A 6122-nucleotide genomic window follows, 5' to 3' on the forward strand; every position below is an offset into this window, starting at 1 on the left:
TATTTGTCTCCAGCTAGTCTTTAAAATAATCTAAATTGGGGCCAATTTCTCATATGATGGCATTGCCAGAGAATTCCACAGTTTATGGCAGAGTGTACTCCAAAGATGTGCATCTTTTCATTGGTTTTTCATCTTGTTTCATTTAACTTTTGTAGGTGACCTCTGAGTTATGAGAGAGGTCCTTAATTCCAGAAATATTAAATGTTGCATTTTGTACATCTGGAGCTCTTCAGCTGGTCTGCTGTTATTCATCATTTCAGCCCCAGTGGCTTTGCTGTTCTTTTTGCTAAACAGATCAAGAATCTCCATCTGGTGCTGCTAAATGTTTTGTGTTTCTTTATGGAGATCATAAACCAACCTTGTTTGACTCCACATCTATGTAGCAAGAGCATTAAAAGTTCAGTGCAACCATTCAGGTTTCCCTGGATTCCATCCAGATGAAGAATGCAAGAATGCAATTGTACGTTCAATTGTACATTAAAGATGTGGAGCGAGGAACATCTTATCTCAATACTCAGGTTCCAGACATTTCTCCTTTCTAGAGTTCTGTTGTAATTATCATAGCTTAGCAATAAAAGGGAATTATCTGACTCTGTAATACAGGTAGTCCTTGATTTACAACAGTTCATTTAGTGACCATTCAGAGTTAGTGAAAAAAGGGACTCTTTTTATAAGTTTTTCACACCTACAGTGCATTCAGAAAGTATTCAGACCCCCTTCACTTTTGTCCATTTTGTTATGCTGCAGCCTGATTCTACAGTTGTTGAAATCCATTTTCTCTCTCTCATTAATCTATATACATTATGATAAAGTGAAAACAGAATTTTAGAAATGTCTGTAAATTTATTAAAAAGAAAAAACTGAAATATCACACTGGCATAAGTATTCGAACTCTTTGCAATAACACGTGAAATTTAGCTATGGTGCCTCCCATTTCTCTTGATCGTTGCTGACATGTTTCTACAGCTTGACTGGAGTCCGTCCACCTGTGGTAAATTAAATGGATTGGACATGATTTGGAAAGCTACACACCTCCCAAAGAAGGCGTCACAACTGACACTGCATACTGTAGCAGAACAAAAGCTATGAGGTCAAAAAAACTGCCTGCAGAGCTCAGAGAAGGATTATTGCAAGGCACAGATCTGAGGAAAGCTACAATAAAATTTCTGCTGCACTGAAGGCTCCTAAGAGCACAGTGGCCTCCATAATTCTCAAATGGAAGAAGTTTGGCACAACCAGGACTCTTCCAACAGCTCATCACCTGCTCAAATGGGACCATTGGGAGAGAAGGGCCTTAGTAAGAGAATTGACCAACAACCTGATGTTGGTCACTCTGACTGAGCTCCAATGATCCTGTGTGGAGATAGGACAGAGTTCCAGAAGGGCAACCATCACTGTAGCCCTCTACCAATCTGACTAGACAGAAGCTTCTCCTCAATGCAAAACACATGAAAGCCCACTTGGCGTTTGCAAAAAAAACACCTGAAGGACTCTCAGACTACGAGGACAAAACTCTTAAGTGGGCTTTCACGCGTTTTGCACTGAGGAGACGCTTCCATCTAGCCACTGTGCCATAAAGCCCAGATCGGTCGAGGGCTGCAATGAAATCCTTCCATTCCCACCTTCAGAACTGAAGAAGCTTCTTGGATGAAAAGTGAAACATCTTCAAAGAAAAAACAAAGAATGTCTAAGTTGCTTTTTGAAAATGAACCTTTGGGACAACTGTTGTGATTCGCCGGCAGCCTGTGCAGACGGCAGTGGAACCCGGACAGTGGGGAAGAATGGGGACCAGTCTGGGAGTCTGGAGAGGACTCAGATGAGGGTCCTGCGTCCGATGCAGAGATGGGGCCAGGATAATCTGGGGGTGGTGTGCTGACTCCAGAGTCTCCGAAGTATAGAGCAGCGAGGCCGAGGAAAAAGGGGAGCCTGTTCCCAGTGTGCATGTGTGCAGAGCTGCTAGAAGGCAAGAGCAGCTTGAGACAAAAGGGAGTAAGGCTTGGAGGTGATTTCCCCTCCCACAAGGTATAAAGGGCACGCAAAGGTAGAGAAACCTTTGCAGGAAGCAAAGTCGTTCACTCTATTTGGATTCAACCTTGAAGCTCTGTGTGGACCTTGTACTTTAGCTGGTTTTTTATAGTTCATTTGGCACTTTAGTTTTTGGCAGCAATTCAAAGGAGAGAAAGGTGGGTGCTTATCTTGAGGGACTGTTTGGGACTCAGTACAGGCTGGGAATGAACATAATTCCCAGAGTTGAAATAAAAAAAGAGTTGTTTTAACTAAGCGTGTGCTTAATTACGGTCTTAGGAAGCCTTGGTCAGAATAACAACGAGGACCTGGATGATTGAGAATCTCCATAGACATTTTGGTCCAGAATTACAAACTCCATTGATTGTTCTGGGCATCAGGATCATTATTGCTGGGAGGAAAATTTGTAATGGCAAATCTTTCTCTTTGTCTCACAAAGTACAAAGTGGTCTAAAATGCTGCCTTATGTGGATGTAGTTTAACCTAGACATACCAATGTATGAAAAGCTAAAATACATTTAGTCCTCTCCAAATAGAGGTATGGCTGCTTTGCTGTCTTATCCAGGTGGAAAAATTATCCTGAATTTCTACTTTTAACACAGAGTCCTTATCAAAGAATTCTTGTTCTTTCAGAATCTGTGTGGTCTCATCTAACTTTTCCTGTTAATCCCCATCTGGAATATTTGGTTTACCAAATCTAATCTGATCTAAGTGCTAGAGCCCACTGTAACTACATAGCCAAAAAGGCGTTAGGAGTTGTTAACCTAATCTTACGTAGCTTTTTCTCTGGTAATATTGCACTACTAACTAGAGCATACAAAACATTTGCTAGACCAATACTCAAATACAGCTCATCAGTCTGGAACCCACATTACGTATCTGATATTAACACAGTAGAGAAAGTCCAGAAATATTTCACAAGAAGAGTTCTCCACTCCTCTACTCATTGCAGAATACCTTATGTCACCAGGCTCAAAATTCTAGACCTAGAAAACCTAGAACTACACCACCTTCGGTCTGATCTAAGTATAGTATATAAAATCATACATTGCAATGTCCTACCTGTCAATGAATACTTCACCTTCAACCATAACAACACAAGAGCAAACAATAGATACAAATTCAAGGTTAATCGCACCAGACTTGATTGCAGGAAATATGTCTTCAGCAACAGAGTGGTCAATGTCTGGAATACTCTACCTGACTGTGGTTTCTTCCCCAAACCCCAAAAACTTTAACCTTAGACTGTCTACTATTGACCTCACCCCTTTCCTAAGAGGTCTGTAGGGGGCGTGCATAAGCGCACCAACGTGCCTACCATCCCTGTCCTATTGTTTCTTTTATTTTTTATTTTTCTTATATGCATCCATGTATTCATAACTATGTTTTTACTTATACCTATTATCTTGTAAGCAATTGTCAAAAATAAATAAAATAAAATAAATAAATCATATGACTCCATGTTTTTTTTACATCGTCAAAGAAAATCAGATGATCATCCTTTTAAAAACATTTTTGGGATGTCCAGTAAATTCAAAATTGAATCTTTTGATGAATCAATTTGAATCTTAAATCTGTGGAAATCAATTTGAGATATTTTAAGACCTGCAATTGTCAATGTACCATTATTAGCTATTTCAAATTCTTTAGTCCATCGATTGTAAGTGTTATCAATACAATTTGGCAAGCATTCTTTAGTTTTTGATGCAAATGCAATCTGGGTTTATTAACGATATCAACTCCATCAGAGATGAAAGTGTCTCAGGTTTCTTTGAAACAGCCAAAACATCTGGTCCAGCTTCAGCTGGATGTGGGTGAAATGATTACATTGACACGGTTGTGCATTAGAGAGGCAACATTCTGTTTGAATTTGAGAAAAGTCCTCCAAATAATCAGGTATTATCAAAAACTTGATAGCTTTGAATCAATACGAGCCAATAACACTTAATAAGGAATAAAAGGCAAATGCTTTACAATGGCTTAGTTTGTGAATTTAGGACACTATTACTTAATACAACAAGCATTAGATCTTCAAAATCTCAGTGGAGGTCTTTCCTAACACCAGTCTGATTGGCTGCCCCCACATACCAAGGATCAAATACAGAACTTTCTGCGATATTAGGCAGCCTCTGCTGTCTCAGTGAGCCATGGAAATTCCCATTCTAATTCTGGGCACAAAAAAATGTAATAAGGTTACTCTCTAAGCTGGAAATTCTGTTTTTACTGTTGAGAGCCTAAACAGTTGCCAAGAAATTTAAGCTGACAGATAAAATCAACCTTGTCTTCTCATAATGTAAGCAAAAGTTTGTCTGGGTTTTCTCCACTTGAATTTAATTAGTCTGACCATTACCAGTAATGTTATTTTCGTGATTGGTAATGTACTGAATTCATAGATGGATGCTTCTATAGAAACTCAGAACAAAAGGAGCCCAGTCTATTTACAGGCACTAGAGGAGAACTCTACATACTTTGATGTGAGGTTTGCTGACTACATATATGGATCCGTATTCTTATTAACTCAAAGGCTGACCCCATCTGTTGAAAAGAACAAATGGTTGTCATTAAACAGAACCTTAATTCCAGAACCCATCTTTTAAGAAAGTTTAGTTGTGTGCTAACTTCAATGTTTGTTCTGACTCTCAATTTGTCTTCTTGGCAACAGTTTTTTGTTTTTAAGCTTTTAAGCTTCTTCCTAGTTAATGTCAGGGTTCCAAATAACAGCCCAAACAGAATCAAAACTCCAAGGCAAGAGGCTTCCTCAAAGTATAGATTTATTAGGCATGTCATATTGGCATAGCTGGTGAAAACCCAACTCTGAAGTCTCCCGGGTTTTTCCCACCCTTTTCAAAGTTCAAAGTACTTCCCCCCATTACACACAACCATCACATGCCCCATTCAGGTCACACTTCCCCTCCCGTGTGACTCCCTTCCAAGCCCCTTCATTCTGGTGAGAATGTCCTTGGTTCCCTGAAGAAAGAATGCTATTTTGGCTACATATTCCCCCAACTATCCCTACTCCCCCTTCTCTTTCCCACAGCTCCATCCAGCCTTGCTGTGCCAACCCTGAAGATGCTTAAAGATGGCTCCAGGGTTGATAGTTAAGTCATTAATCTTTGTAGAGACTACCTTTTCCCCTACCTTGTTTTCCTCACAATTCTGGTTTACCTTTAATCTCCATCTGGACTTTTGTCCATGAAGTCAATATGGATTGTAGAAGAATGTAAATGCTTGCTATGTGAAGGTTGGTAATATATTTTCATTTTAAAATTGGCTGTTGCTTGGTAGAAAAAGGGGCAACACATAAACAGCATCCTACTGGATCAGAGCTTTCTACTCTTGGCCCATCTAATTCAACTGACTGTTCTCACAGTGGCCAACTAACTGCACAAAGAAGCCCAACACTCTCCCAACATATGGCCTTCAGAGGCAATATCACAGTTGCTGTGGTTAATAGCCATTGTTCTCCATGACTTCCATGAATCACTCCAACCCTGAAGAGGTAGGTCACGAGGGCTCACCTAGACATGATCATGAGTGGATATGATCCATGGATGGATAGCAGATTATAAATATTGTGTATATCTATGGAAAAGAGACAAGCAAACCATAGCTCTTCAAACTATTGATTTTATGCATTGCCAGTATTTATGGGTCCATGAGGCCATGTAGCTTTTTCTTGGAAAATACATGAATGACATATAGTTAAATAAAACACCTCTGTGTGCTCACTTTGGCAGCACATATATTAAAATTGGAATGATACAAATAAACCACCACTGCTTGTTTTTCTTTTCTTCTACCTGCACTACAAAATGAAGGGTTATCAAGGATGTGCGAAATGTTTCATGCCCATGTAATTCTCTGCTTGGAACCACTGTTTTACAGCCTATGTATGGACTGAAACATACACAATATGAACCAAAACATGTATAGCTGTTGTTGTTCAAAGTCATGATGATGCCATGTGTTATGATGTTATTGCACAAATGAAGTAAGTTTGCATTATTTGGGTAATGGTTTTATGATGTGCTTGTGATTACTCATACACAAATGCCTTGAAACTGTCCAGTTTCTGCCTTCTTCCCTTGTATTTTTTT

This window comes from Notechis scutatus, chromosome 1, assembly GCF_049901735.1.
Source record: "Notechis scutatus isolate UNSWTSFEM ecotype Mainland chromosome 1, rNotScu1.2, whole genome shotgun sequence".
Taxonomy (NCBI): Eukaryota; Metazoa; Chordata; class Lepidosauria; order Squamata; family Elapidae; genus Notechis; species Notechis scutatus.